Source organism: Microtus ochrogaster, chromosome 1 (genome assembly GCF_000317375.1).
Source record: "Microtus ochrogaster isolate Prairie Vole_2 chromosome 1, MicOch1.0, whole genome shotgun sequence".
NCBI lineage: Eukaryota > Metazoa > Chordata > Mammalia > Rodentia > Cricetidae > Microtus > Microtus ochrogaster.
The window spans coordinates 66,032,553-66,045,050 of NC_022009.1; positions in this window are offsets into that span (position 1 = coordinate 66,032,553).

The window sequence follows — 12,498 nt, forward strand, 5'->3', positions numbered from 1 at the left end:
AAGAAGTCTTCACTGCCTGTTCCTGCTGTGTCCAAATCAGGGCAGAGGCAGCCTGTAGGAGTTGCAGTGCGCTAAGGAACCAACATCTATTACCTCACAAAGCCCCCAAGTCATCACGGCCACCCTCCCCAGGACAAATAAGGAGACCGGGATTTTGAAGGGCAAAATAATTTGTCCAAGTGCCCCCAGCTAAAACAGGATGGCAGGAATGGTACCCAAGCCCAGGTCCCCACTATCAGGCCCACTCTCCTTCTGCAGACTTTGGTGAAGCGGGCGTGTGATGGAGTCATAGGAGATTCTGGAAGTCGCTAAAGAAACGGCAGTGAAGGCCGTCCACAGAGGGGCAAGGACACGCCAAGACGCATGTTCCCACAGCCGCTGTGTGTAGGGGCACGTTCTACCCTCAAGTCCTCCTCTGAGCATCAGATCATTCTGTGGCTGCCTCAGTATCCCCAGGAGAGCCACGGTGACTGGCTTAGGCATGCTGGCTGGCACTCCCACTGTAAAACACCCAAGCTTGCTGATCCCATAGGAAGCGATTTGTAGGGCTGCCTGACCAATCAATCATCTCAGGTCTCTAGAGCTTTTCTCCTCTCCTCTCCTCTCAGGTACTTTGAGGGGGCTGCGGGGGTGGGGGTGGGGGTGGGGTCAGTCACATTTGACAAGAAACACACATTATTAAATAAAAAGGATTTTTTTTGGTAGGAAGAGGCACTGGAATTTAGCGGTTGTGACTAGATTGGTAACTGCTTGCCTAACATACACAAAGCCCTGGGTCCAATTCCCAGCAGCACACAAACAGGACATGGTGCCACATGCCTGTAATCCTAGCAGTGAGAGGCAGAGGCGGGAGAATCAGTAGTCCAAGAGGATCATGAAAAGTTTGATTCCAGCCCGAGCTAGAGACACTCTGCCCAAACGTTGGCTTGTTTTTGTTGCCGTTGTTTGGTAGGTCGCTCAGTTGGGTCTTGGGTAGAACCTTGAGTTTCTGTGGTGCTGTTTCTGCTTTGCAGCTCATGACTAGATGCTGGAGCTTATAAAACCATGTTCTCTCTACTAGGAAGTTTTAAGAAAACATGCCTGCAGGTCCAAGTACCTAACCCTGAGCTCAGTGCAACCAAGAAGGCTCCCCCTCACCAGCAGCCCCCAGGAGGTGAGCCTCTTGGCTGCTCAGCTCAGCTCACTAACTCTGAGGTGGAATCAGGATGCCTGGATGTTAATCAGGCACGTGGCATTACTTCTTCATTCCTGGCCTTTTTCTCAGAATTCCTCTCTGCTTCTCCTGTTCCCATTTCTGAACCTCTCCTTCCCAGCCACACTCCCTATCCTGCAGCGCCTGCTTTTCATGAGCTAGTATAATCTTCCGCAAGGACAAATAAATAATTCAGACATTGTGGCCGGGGGTGGGGGGGTGCCACTTTCAACAGCCACACTGGCCTGCCACCCTGTCCCCAGAACAAAAATGTTGTCTGTCTTCAACTTTCAAATAAGAGACAGTTCTTCAGCCCTGTATCTCCTCAGCACGTTGGAGGTAAACTTACGACCACAGCCTCTTTCTTCCCAGAATGGCAGTTACCTCATCTCTTCAGACAGAATCAACACTAGCAGCAGTCAGGAACCAACATGGTTGTTAGCAGATTCATTCATCTCTAGAACACCGGGAGGAAGAAAAGAAGCTGTGGCAAACTTGGTTCCTCTTCTTTTTCTCCTTTACTCTCCATCATGATTTCAATAATCAATGTTTCTAGAATGTTCTACAGCTTATAATAGTTAAAAAAAAAATCATGGGAGCTCATCTCAGTCTTTCAATAGATGAGAAGCATAGGAAAGGGAAGTGTTGGAGAGGCATTTTATAATTTTTAAGATGTAAGTAACTCAGAGCTGCTGGGGTATGCCATCCTCTCCTGGGCTTCATGGAGAGTGCACTGGTGTGATAGACCCTCCACACAGACACACACATATAAACACAACTAAAATTTGTTAAAGTATTTTTAAAGTTATGAACACTAGGAATTATTTACTAGTTTATTTATTTAGTTTAATTTAGTGTAATTATAAACTAAAGATGGGTACAGCTCTGACTGTGGCTTTCATACAGGAATCCCCCAGGGATATCCTGCAATGGCAAACGGAGAATTCTGCTGTTTAACTAGTATGATATCAAAGTTCATTGCATTATTGCTGAGATGTAATAAAATGTACTTATTCTGGGCTGTAAGATTTGATTTTATAATGACCTACAGAGTATTAGTGCTTAGTTGATAAAGCGGTTTGCCAGGCAACTTTTTAAGGGGAAAAAAAGGACTGAAACCTATTCTTATACAATTAGAGAAACATCTCTCAAGGTCACATGCACACATTTCACTCTGTGTCTGAGAGTGAGCTGATGACAATGCTGTCCATGCATGGGATGGCAAATTCCCAGGCTCACACACCCGATCGTCATAATGCTAACAGGCTGGAGATGACGGAAATGCCCTTTAATAAGAAGATACTTAGGTGCAGCCTGGAGAATTGATGCCCCGGAGTATGAGGAGACAGGAAAGAGGGAAGCGGCCCCCATCAGGCATGTCTGACCCAGGATCCGTGGGCTGCCTGTGGCCTGGGAGAGCCACACATACAGCCCAGCACAAAATGTAAATGTCCCTCTTAAGAGTTGGGATTGCAGGTGGAATTTCAGGAATTTTCTAGCACCTGAGAGGCAGAGACTGGCAGATCTCTGTAAATTTGAGGCCAGCCTGGTCTGCAGAGCAAGTTCCAGGGGAGCCAATGATACACAGACAAACTCTGTCTAAAAAAAAAGTTTTAAAGGCACAAATTAGGGCTGGAGATGTAGCTCAATGGTAGAGTGCTTGCCTGCCATGCACCACAAGGCCCTGAGTTCTATTCCAAATACCACACACACACACACACACACACACACATCCCATTTCTCTAGAAAACTGCAGTAGAAAGAAAACGATATCTACACGAGAAGAGGCACAAGGTGAGGGGAGGGGAAGTAAAGGGTGAGAGAGAAAACCCTGAATATGTTTTGGATGTTGAATGGTATAAAATAACCTACAGAGTTGAATCAAAATGACCAATGAGGATGAAAGCAAAAAAAAAAAAAAAATCGAAGAGCTGCCTCATCTTATAAATATTTTTGGAACCAGAGTCAGAAATTCCATCCGAAAGTCAAATCAACAAAGGAACCCTTTGATTACATAGGTAATGTATGTGCATATAGGAGATGAAAGAGATGCGTGGATTACTGCAAGTTCAAGGTCCACCTCAGCTACACACGGAGACTGGGATCTGAAAAGTAAAACAGAAGCCAGGCATCACCATGCAGGAGGTTATCTCAGCACTGGGAAGGTGGTTGTGGGGGGATCTCTGAGTCTGAGGCCAGTAAAACAGAAGCCAGGCGTCACCATGCATGAGGTTATCTCAGCACTGGGAAGGTGGTTGTGGGGGGATCTCTGAGTCTGAGGCCAGTCTGATCTGGTCTACACAGTGAGTTCCAGGACAGCCAAAGCTACATAGTAAGCCCCCCCCCACACACACACACACACACGCACACGGAAAGCAGTCCCATTTTTGACCCTTCACACAGTTGTGTCCATGTCATTTAGTCTCTATTGTGTGTCTGATCAATTAGGGGAACAACCACCTAATGACGCCTGTCAGAGAACAACCATTCTCTTAAGCATTTAGGGGGCACCTATAAAGAATCAAGAATGGATTGGGTTCCTTTTTTTTTTTTATTTCAGTATTGAATAAAGCAGACATTGCCTCTGACCTCCTGGTTAGTTCTGGTACTTCAGTTATTAATGATTTTTCTAAAAAGGCTTTTTAGCATGATACATGAGGCCCTCAGTAGCTGCTTTCCCAGCTCCGTAAAACAGTAAACATTCAAATGAAAACAGCTGGGGCAGCTGGATATGATTTCATGTTACATGAAAAAGCCCTGGGGTATACATTATTCTCTCCATACATGAGCGGATTGTGGTTTGGTGGGATGTGTAGCTCCAGTGGAGACGGCCTCCACCTCCGCTCATTTCCCTCCCGCACACCAGCTTCCTCAGCCCAGAAGGAGAAAATACAGGAGAGCCTTCGGCAAGATTCATGAATTGGCTGTGAGTGAGTGGGTGAAAAGATACCAGGCCTGTCTATAAGCTGCGCTCTGGTTTTAGGGAGTTTTGAAGACGTGGCTGACGCTTGTGGGAAAATGACCGCCCCTTCCTCGTGGCCCCTCGTTAGCATACTAGCTCTGTTTTGAGTAGAGACACACAATTGTACATCTCTCCAAACCACAAAGTGTACTCTGGTGGAAAGGGGCACGGGGGAAGGTTCAAAGTACTGGGAGTGGAGAACGGATAAGAGAAGCTGCTGAGAGCAACTTCAGGCTCAGGTGCCTCCGTTGCTCACAAGAGACGTCACGCGCAGGAAATAAGATGTTCTTCCGCCAAGACAATGAGAGTCCAGGCTGAAGATGAGAGAATAGACCAGGGGAGGCTGGAACTGCTAATGTCACCACAGACCTCTGGGTGACTGACAGGAAGGTGCGCAGGAATTTCCCGAGAAATTTGAAGCTCGTGGATGAAGCAGCAATTAATCATAAAAACACCACCAAGAACGTGAGCTGGTGCAGCAGCACAGACTGTAGATTCCCGCTACCGGGGAGGCCAGGGCAGAAGGAAGATCACAAGTTCAAGGCCAACCTGGGCAACACAGTGATAGTCTGTCTCAAATAGTGTAAAAAGGGCCGAGAGCCGAGTGCCACCATTCAATCCTGAATAACATGACACAAAGGAAAGCAAAGTGGGGGGGGGAGGACTCTTGTCTAACCCCACGATTCCCACCTTATGGGGAGGGTGCGTTTCTAATTTTGTCTCTAGGATTTTTGTAAACAGTTGTTGGGTAGTCACACTTCGCAGTACACACAAGCTCCACCCTCACTGGGCCTGCAGAGGAGCAGCAATACAGACTCCAAGAACTCGGGTTTATCTGCTGAGTCAGAGAGAAATTTTTAAATTTTTAAATCTTTTCTTTTGTTGTTGTTGTTGTTGTTTTGCTGTTGTTTTTGTTTTTCAAGACAGGGTTTCTCTGTAACTTTGGAGCCTGTCTTGGAACTCGCTCTTGTAGACCAGGCTAGCCTCAAACTCACAGAGATCCACCTGCCTCTGCTTCCCAATTGCTGGGGTTAAGAGCATGTGCCGCCCCCACCCGCCCTGCTTTAAATGTGTGCTCAACCGTCTAATAACACATAGCAAAGGGGACTGGCCTGGTTTGCACACCACTGCACTTCTTTTTCACTTTGCCCTTTTTATTATTACTTTTTAAAATCTTTTTAAGTTAGAGCCTAGGTCAGCTTTGAACTCCTGATCGCCTGCCTCCAGCTCCCAGAATGAGGACGGCAGGCAGCTGCTACCCCATCTGCTTACAGTCACTGTGTTCCTTTCTCCTAGCGGAGTGGTGGCTGATTTGAAGCCACTGTTGTCACTGGCTGTATTTTGTAAAGAATTCTATCCTTCCTGCCCCGCAGTTCTCAAGACCACACACTCTGAGAGACCTAGTGCCGAGCAAGCAGATAACTAGTGAGAACCGTGCCTGAGGCGTTGACAGGAATGAACTGGAGGGCACAGCTGGGGTGTCCCACATGACTTGTTCTGAACATCCGCACGGATGTCAAATACTATGAATGATGGGTTCATCCAAAATTAAGTCATCAAGATGCCCACGCAAGTCCTTTACATCCTTAGAATAGTATCTCCAGGCAGGGGCACTCAAGTTGTGGGAACTAAAGAGAACGAGAAGCCAGCTCTTGGCTTGCTTCAGAAGGCTAACCTGGCAGGGCACATGGTGCCCAGGGTATCCCCCACTCAGCCCTCAGAAGGCTGAGGTGGGAACACTGTGACCCCTAACACAGCCTCGGTTACACAGTGAGATTTTTGTGGTTTTGTTTTTGTCTATTTTTTTTATTGAAAATAGATTTACAGAAAAATAGATTACAATATACAATATATTCTGTTTATGGTTTTCCCTCCCCCGAATCGTCTGTGTTCCTCTCCACTTCCTTTCTCATCTGGATCCACACCCTTTCTGTCTCTTGCTAGAAAACAAGCAGAGATCTGGAGAATGATAATGAAATAAAATAATATAAAACACAAACAAACAACTAGGCAAAAAAATCCAACAAAACAAGCAAAACAAGCAAAACAAGCAAAAGGAGGCAAAGAGTAAAGACACAGATGGAGACACACACGTTTGCACATACAGGAATCCCGTAAAAACACAAACCAGAAACCATGATATAGACAGAGAGCAACTTGCAGATGCTTCCCACGGTTCCAGGATAGCTCGTGGGAGGTCTCCACCATCTGGGGGACTGGAAAGACCTGATGCCAATCTCCATGCATTGTGCAGTGGAGCCTGTGACATCTCTACCTCACTGGCTTGGGCGTGCTCCTCGGATAACTCCAGAGGAAGACGCACGGGCTGCTGAGGCATTCCCGAGCAGGCAGGCATCATACTGTTGATAATGAAAAGGCTTTTGACAAGGGCACTTCCCAGAGGCTGAGTTCCTGCTCCCCCTAGACCTGAGTGGGTGGCCATCTCTGCACAGGAATTCTCATTCCACACATATTCCAGAACTTTCTAGGCCTCCACACAGAGGCTGTCTCAGAAACAGCTGTGAAAGTTAAAAGAGGCAGAAGTGGATTCTGGGCTCTTGGAGAGGACCTCTGAATTCCTAGACACAAAGGCATACCTCAACTGCCCTAGACACCAAGTTTAATCTAAAATGAACAAGAAACAGGGACTCGAGCTCACCCTCCAGAGCACAGCTCACTGTTAGAGCACTCGGTCTGCATCCTGGCTCCAGTGCTCAACAGCAGAAACCGTCCTGCAGACTCTGATGTGAGCAACATTTTAAGGGACAGTGAGATGGCTCGCTGAGTAAAGGTGCTTGCCGCCAAACCTGATGACCAGAGTTCGATCCCCAGAACCCCAGAAAGTGGAAAGAGAGAACTGACTCCCGAAAATTATCCCCTGATCTCCACAGGTATACCACAGCATGTACTCTCATGTACACACACAGATGGATGGATGGATGGATGGATGGATGGATGGATGGATGGATGGATGGATGGATGATGGGTGGATGGATAGATAGATAGATAGATAGATAGATAGATAGATAGATAGATAGAATAACAATAGTTTAATTTTATCATGTGGAATAAATGTAAGAATGTGTTGACCTTGACTAATTAGTTATTGAAGTTAGGAGTCCATAGGATGGTAATTTTTTTACTTAGGGATAATTTAATGATGCAAGTGTATAGCAAAAATAAGTGACTTCAGGCCAGAGAGATGATGGTTCAGTGGTTACGAGCACTGGCTGCTCTTCCAGAGGACCCGGGTTCAATTCCCAGCACCTACATAGCAGCTCACAACTGTCTATAACACCAGTTCCAGGGGATCTGATACCTTCACACCAATGCACATAAAATAAAGTTAAATAAATTGTTTTTAAAAATGACTTCAATTATGTCCTTTATGAATATGCATTTTACCACCATCTGTTTTTTTAACCAGTGAAAGCTGTTTAGAAGTCAGAGATGAACTGTTTCTTAGCATATGTGCGTGCCTGCAAACATGTAGGCAAAGCTGTGAAATGCTTCATCCTGCAAACCCAATCACATTTTGCCCTGTTTTCCCATCATCTGTCAGATATTTGACACTGTGTGATGAGCTGTGAACCTCTGTTGCCAATAGTTTTTTTTTTTTTGAAGGGAGATTAATGACAATTACAACATACAATAAAAGGAGCGTATGATAATTTCTGTTAAACATGACAACTCACGAGAGAGTAATTAAGAAAATAATAAGGCACTTTGCTCTGTTATTAGTCATCAGCACTAAATATATTTCATATTATATCACATTAAATATACATTGTGACTTGCCAGATTCTAAGCCTTTGTTGGGCATTTTCTGACACAGCCAGGATTTAAGGGAACTTTGCATTCAGGAATCAGTGGGCCAGCTATAAGACCTCAGAGATAGCGGTGTCCAGCTCAGTTTCTGTTTGCATGAGCAACAAAGGTTTAGTGAAAATTTCCAGTATACTGTTTATTCAGTAAAATAAGAATGAATATTCATGGGTGGTCAAAGATAATGGGTTTAATTCTTAACCATGAAGATCTTATACAGACAAATGTCCACTCACATGGGGTAGCTCTTCTTTAGAGAGTGTGTGTGTGTGTTAAGGATTGAGCTAGGGCCTTGAGCGTGCTAAGCACGGACCCTTCCACTGAGCTGCGTGCCATGCTTCATCCTGCTGTTTGCAGAACGTAAGCTCCCACCATGTTCCACTACTCAAACTGGAAGTGAAGCTCAGAGGAAAAGTGCCTGCCTCGTATGCACAAGACTCTATGTTCCTTCCTCAACACTAGAGGAAAAAATTATATATGTGTAATATGTATATTTAATATATAATTTATATATAAATATATATATCTGGCAAGAAGTGCTTTTCCTAATGCAATCTTTTCTTATAAATTTTATGAAATCATTGCTAGAAAACTTTCTCCAGCTGGGTGGTGGTGGCACATGACTTTAACCCCAGCACCCAGGAGGCAGAGGCAGGAGGATCTCTGTGAGTTCGAGACCAACCTGGTCTACAAGAGCTAGTGCCAGGACAGGCTCCAAAGCCTGAAAAATCAAAACAAAACAAAAAAAATCCAGCTTGTCTCTGTAGGGTATTTCTTTGCTTGTGTTTTAATATGGGAATATTCCTAAAGCTACAGTGCAGTCAGTCATTCTAGAAAACAAACCACACCCCTTTCTGTTTCCACCTCCCCACTCTCTTTCTTAACTTCTCCTCTTAGATAACTTCTTGGATCTCCTCCAAAACTGTTGTTTTGAGTACTTTGCAGGGAAAATTATGTTATTCCAGCTCATGGATTCTTCACACTTAGAACACGGAAAAGATGGAGACCACATGAGAGTACATAAAGCGGCCAGTAGCTCTTACAGGAGGTGGCTCCTCGGTGTGTGTGTGTGTGTGTGTGTGTGTGTGTGTGTGTGTGTGTGTGTGTGTGTGGCAACAGCTAGGTGGGTGCCTGACGCCGCTCTGAAATCTCAGCTCTCAAGAGACCAAGGCAGGAGCAGCAGCACAGTGTTTCGGCCAGCGTGTGCACATACACACGCGTACCCAAAGGGAAGGTGTCGATGATGAAATCTCAGCCTTCGTGTGAAAATCATATCATTTGGGCAAACTTACACACGCACACAATGAGTGCTCACGGCTTCCCAGCGCATACACACACTTCTCTAGTGAGCTCCCAGTGCATCACGGTCGTTACCAAATACTGTACATGATACACAAAGCCTTCCTACCAGTGCTGCACAAAACTAGTTATGGGAAAAAATAAAGTGTCAAAATCCAACACGTGCTACTTCAACACAACCATAAAGTCCTTAGAAAAGCCACTGGGTACCCCATGACAGCGTCATGTGGCTTGCTCACTGAACAGCATCAGATGGAAGTCTCTGACTGTCTGGGAAGGCTTTTAAGGCATTCCTTACTTCAGTGTGTGGAGTCGGCCTGTCTAGTGCTACTTGAATTGGAGCATCTTACCAGAGACTGAATGGGAGAGCCAACAGGGGACTCCGCTGTCCTCTGGGGCGGGCACTAGGGAGGTGTGCATACTCATGACATTTCTTCTAGGCTCTCACTAACATCCTGCTTTAAGACTATGATCTTTTATTCAAGAATACTATTAGTCTCAAATTTTATAATATAAACTGTTTTAAACCGTTGGGTTATTTTTCATCTTGATTTCATATGTGTCAGCTGGCAAAACGTCGTTGAGATGGTCCCATTGCTCTGGAAGCTAGAGCAGTTAGATCTCGAGTTCGAGGCCATGGTGACCTACATAATGAGGCCTTGTCTCACACAAATATATAAATTTTAAAATGTTAGCATTTTATCCTTTTTTAACAAAAATGTAGATAACGAGGAGATAAGGCACTTGCCTCTCCACCTGATAGCCTTAGTTCAATCCCCAGGATCTACAAGGTGGGAGGGGAGAATTCTCTCTCACACACACAGAGTAACTAAATAAACTTTTTTAAATTAAAGACTACTTAAGGAGGTGGAAAGATGGCTTGGCAGACAACGACTCTTGCTTAGATCAGGGTTTAGCACCTAGAACCCACACAGGGAAGAGCACAGTGGCCTATAACTCCAGTTCTAGTGAATCTGATGCCCTCTTCTGGCCTCTGAGGGCACGTACATACACGTGGCATATACATACACATTCACACAAATAAAAATAAATCTTAAAGATTTTTGTACAGAATGATTTAAGTGAAGAATATGTATTATAGCAAAGACCTCCATGGTGGCATAATTTTCAATAACAAAAGACCCAACGTGGCCCAAGTCTAAATTTTTTTAATGTACATGTTGCTTTGCCTGCATAACTGTCTGTGCACCGCATGTATATCTGGTCCCTGCAGGGGTCAGAAGACAGTGTCAGATCCCTTGGAACTGGAGTTAAAGATGGTTGTGAGCGTTAGTGGTCTTAGAAGCAAATTCCATCTCAGCCGTCTGCAAACAGCCTCTCTTGTAGAGCCTTATATGGGTGCTGGGAATTGAACTCAGGGCCGCTGCTAAGGCAGTCAGTGCTCATAACTACTGAGGCGTCTCTCCAGACCTGGACTCAACTTGTTTGACATAGTTCTAGTTTCAGATTTTGAGCTCCACATCCAGAGACAGCAAGCTGACAACAGTCCGGCTGTGGTTTCTCCATCTATTGTCATCTTTGGTCCATGTGTGACCCCCTCTCTGTTACCCTCCCTGTTCCTCCACAGAATATTCTTCCATGGATATGTGGATGTGGATCTGGAGATGTGTTTTTAAATGTAAATTTACATCGTAAAATATGCACTTACCTTTACAGGGAAGTGTTTTCCATTTAGATCCCCCACACCTTGTCACCTACCTCTCCTCCCAGAACCGTATTTGGGGCTTCTCTGCCACCTCTTCATCCATTACTGCTCACCTGCACAATGTTCCATAGCATGCATCCTCTGTTGTCAATGTATTAACTCAGCTGCTGACGGATACCTCAGATGGGGCTCACACCTTTCTCCTTTCCATGGCTCAACCTCCACAAATGTGTCCCTACCAAACTTCTGCTGGGTCTATGAGAAACTTGAACGAGATTATCTTTTACCTTTGATGTATCTTACTATTGCCAGTTTGCTTGTAGATCATCTGCAACAGTGCAGACATCTTCTCTGACACATCCCATCCCCAATCTTTGGTAATATTCGCCTTTCTAATCACTGCCATTCAAATACATAGAAGATGCTGTTTTGTTAATTTGCATCGCATCTCTTTACAGAATGACAGATTTCATAGATTTGCTATTTATTTGGACCTCTTCTGTGAGTTATCTATTTGCCCTTATAAATTTTTCTATTGAGACCCCCACATTTTAGTAATCAAGGAGTTTTATATAATTTGGACATTTTCCCTTATTAGCTTTAAGCATAACAGATACCATTTTCTTTTTAATGATTTTATTGGCATATGTAATAATGGGCTTCATTATATTTTCACAAGTGTTTATTAACATTACTTGTATTGAATTACATTTAAAAAATCCTAAGTTTTTGTGTAGCTAAATCTATTCTCCTTTTTTACTTTGAGTTGCTGCTTTAAGATTTTGAGAAACATTTTTCTCTTCTCAGTCAGAAACGCTGTATCGACCATTTTCATCTCCAGCCATTGACCTGTTACTCATTGCTGCCAGCATTTATTATTCCAATAGCCCTGCTTCTGCACTCTGGATTCTGCTTTCTTTATCTATTTATATGTTGTAAAGTTGGCAACATCAATGCCGCCATGTTTTGTGGTACGTAACACTGGAGTATTAGAGACACATCTGTCTGTCACCTCTTTCCTATGTTTCTTTTAGGACATTTCTAGCCCGTGGACATCATATAATTTTTGTGTTCCTCGGAAGTCTAGCTGAAAGACTGAGCATTGAGCTCAGTCACGGGGCACTCGCTCCTTAATCATGAAGCCTTAGGTTCAGTCCCCAGCACTGAAAGCAAAATCCAGCTAGAATTATACGTTGCAATTGCATTGCATCACATGTGTCTTTGCAATGTGTGGTACCAACCATAGGCACCGTCTTTTATTTCTGTCCTTTATTTCTCACTAATGGGAATATTTATTTTTTATAATCATTATAAGTGTAAAATTTATATGTAAAATTATAAATGTAAATTTTTATTGGATTTTAGTGTGTTGCATGTGTGTATGCATGCATGCATGTGTGTATGTGCACACCTGTTGTCGTAGCTGCGGGCTGCATTCCTGCCACCCAGCTCCCAGCCACCGGCTAGCTTTACCTGAAATAACAACACACAAACTGTATTCATATAAACACTGCTTGGCCCATTTCTATTAATGTGTGTAGCACCACGAGGTGC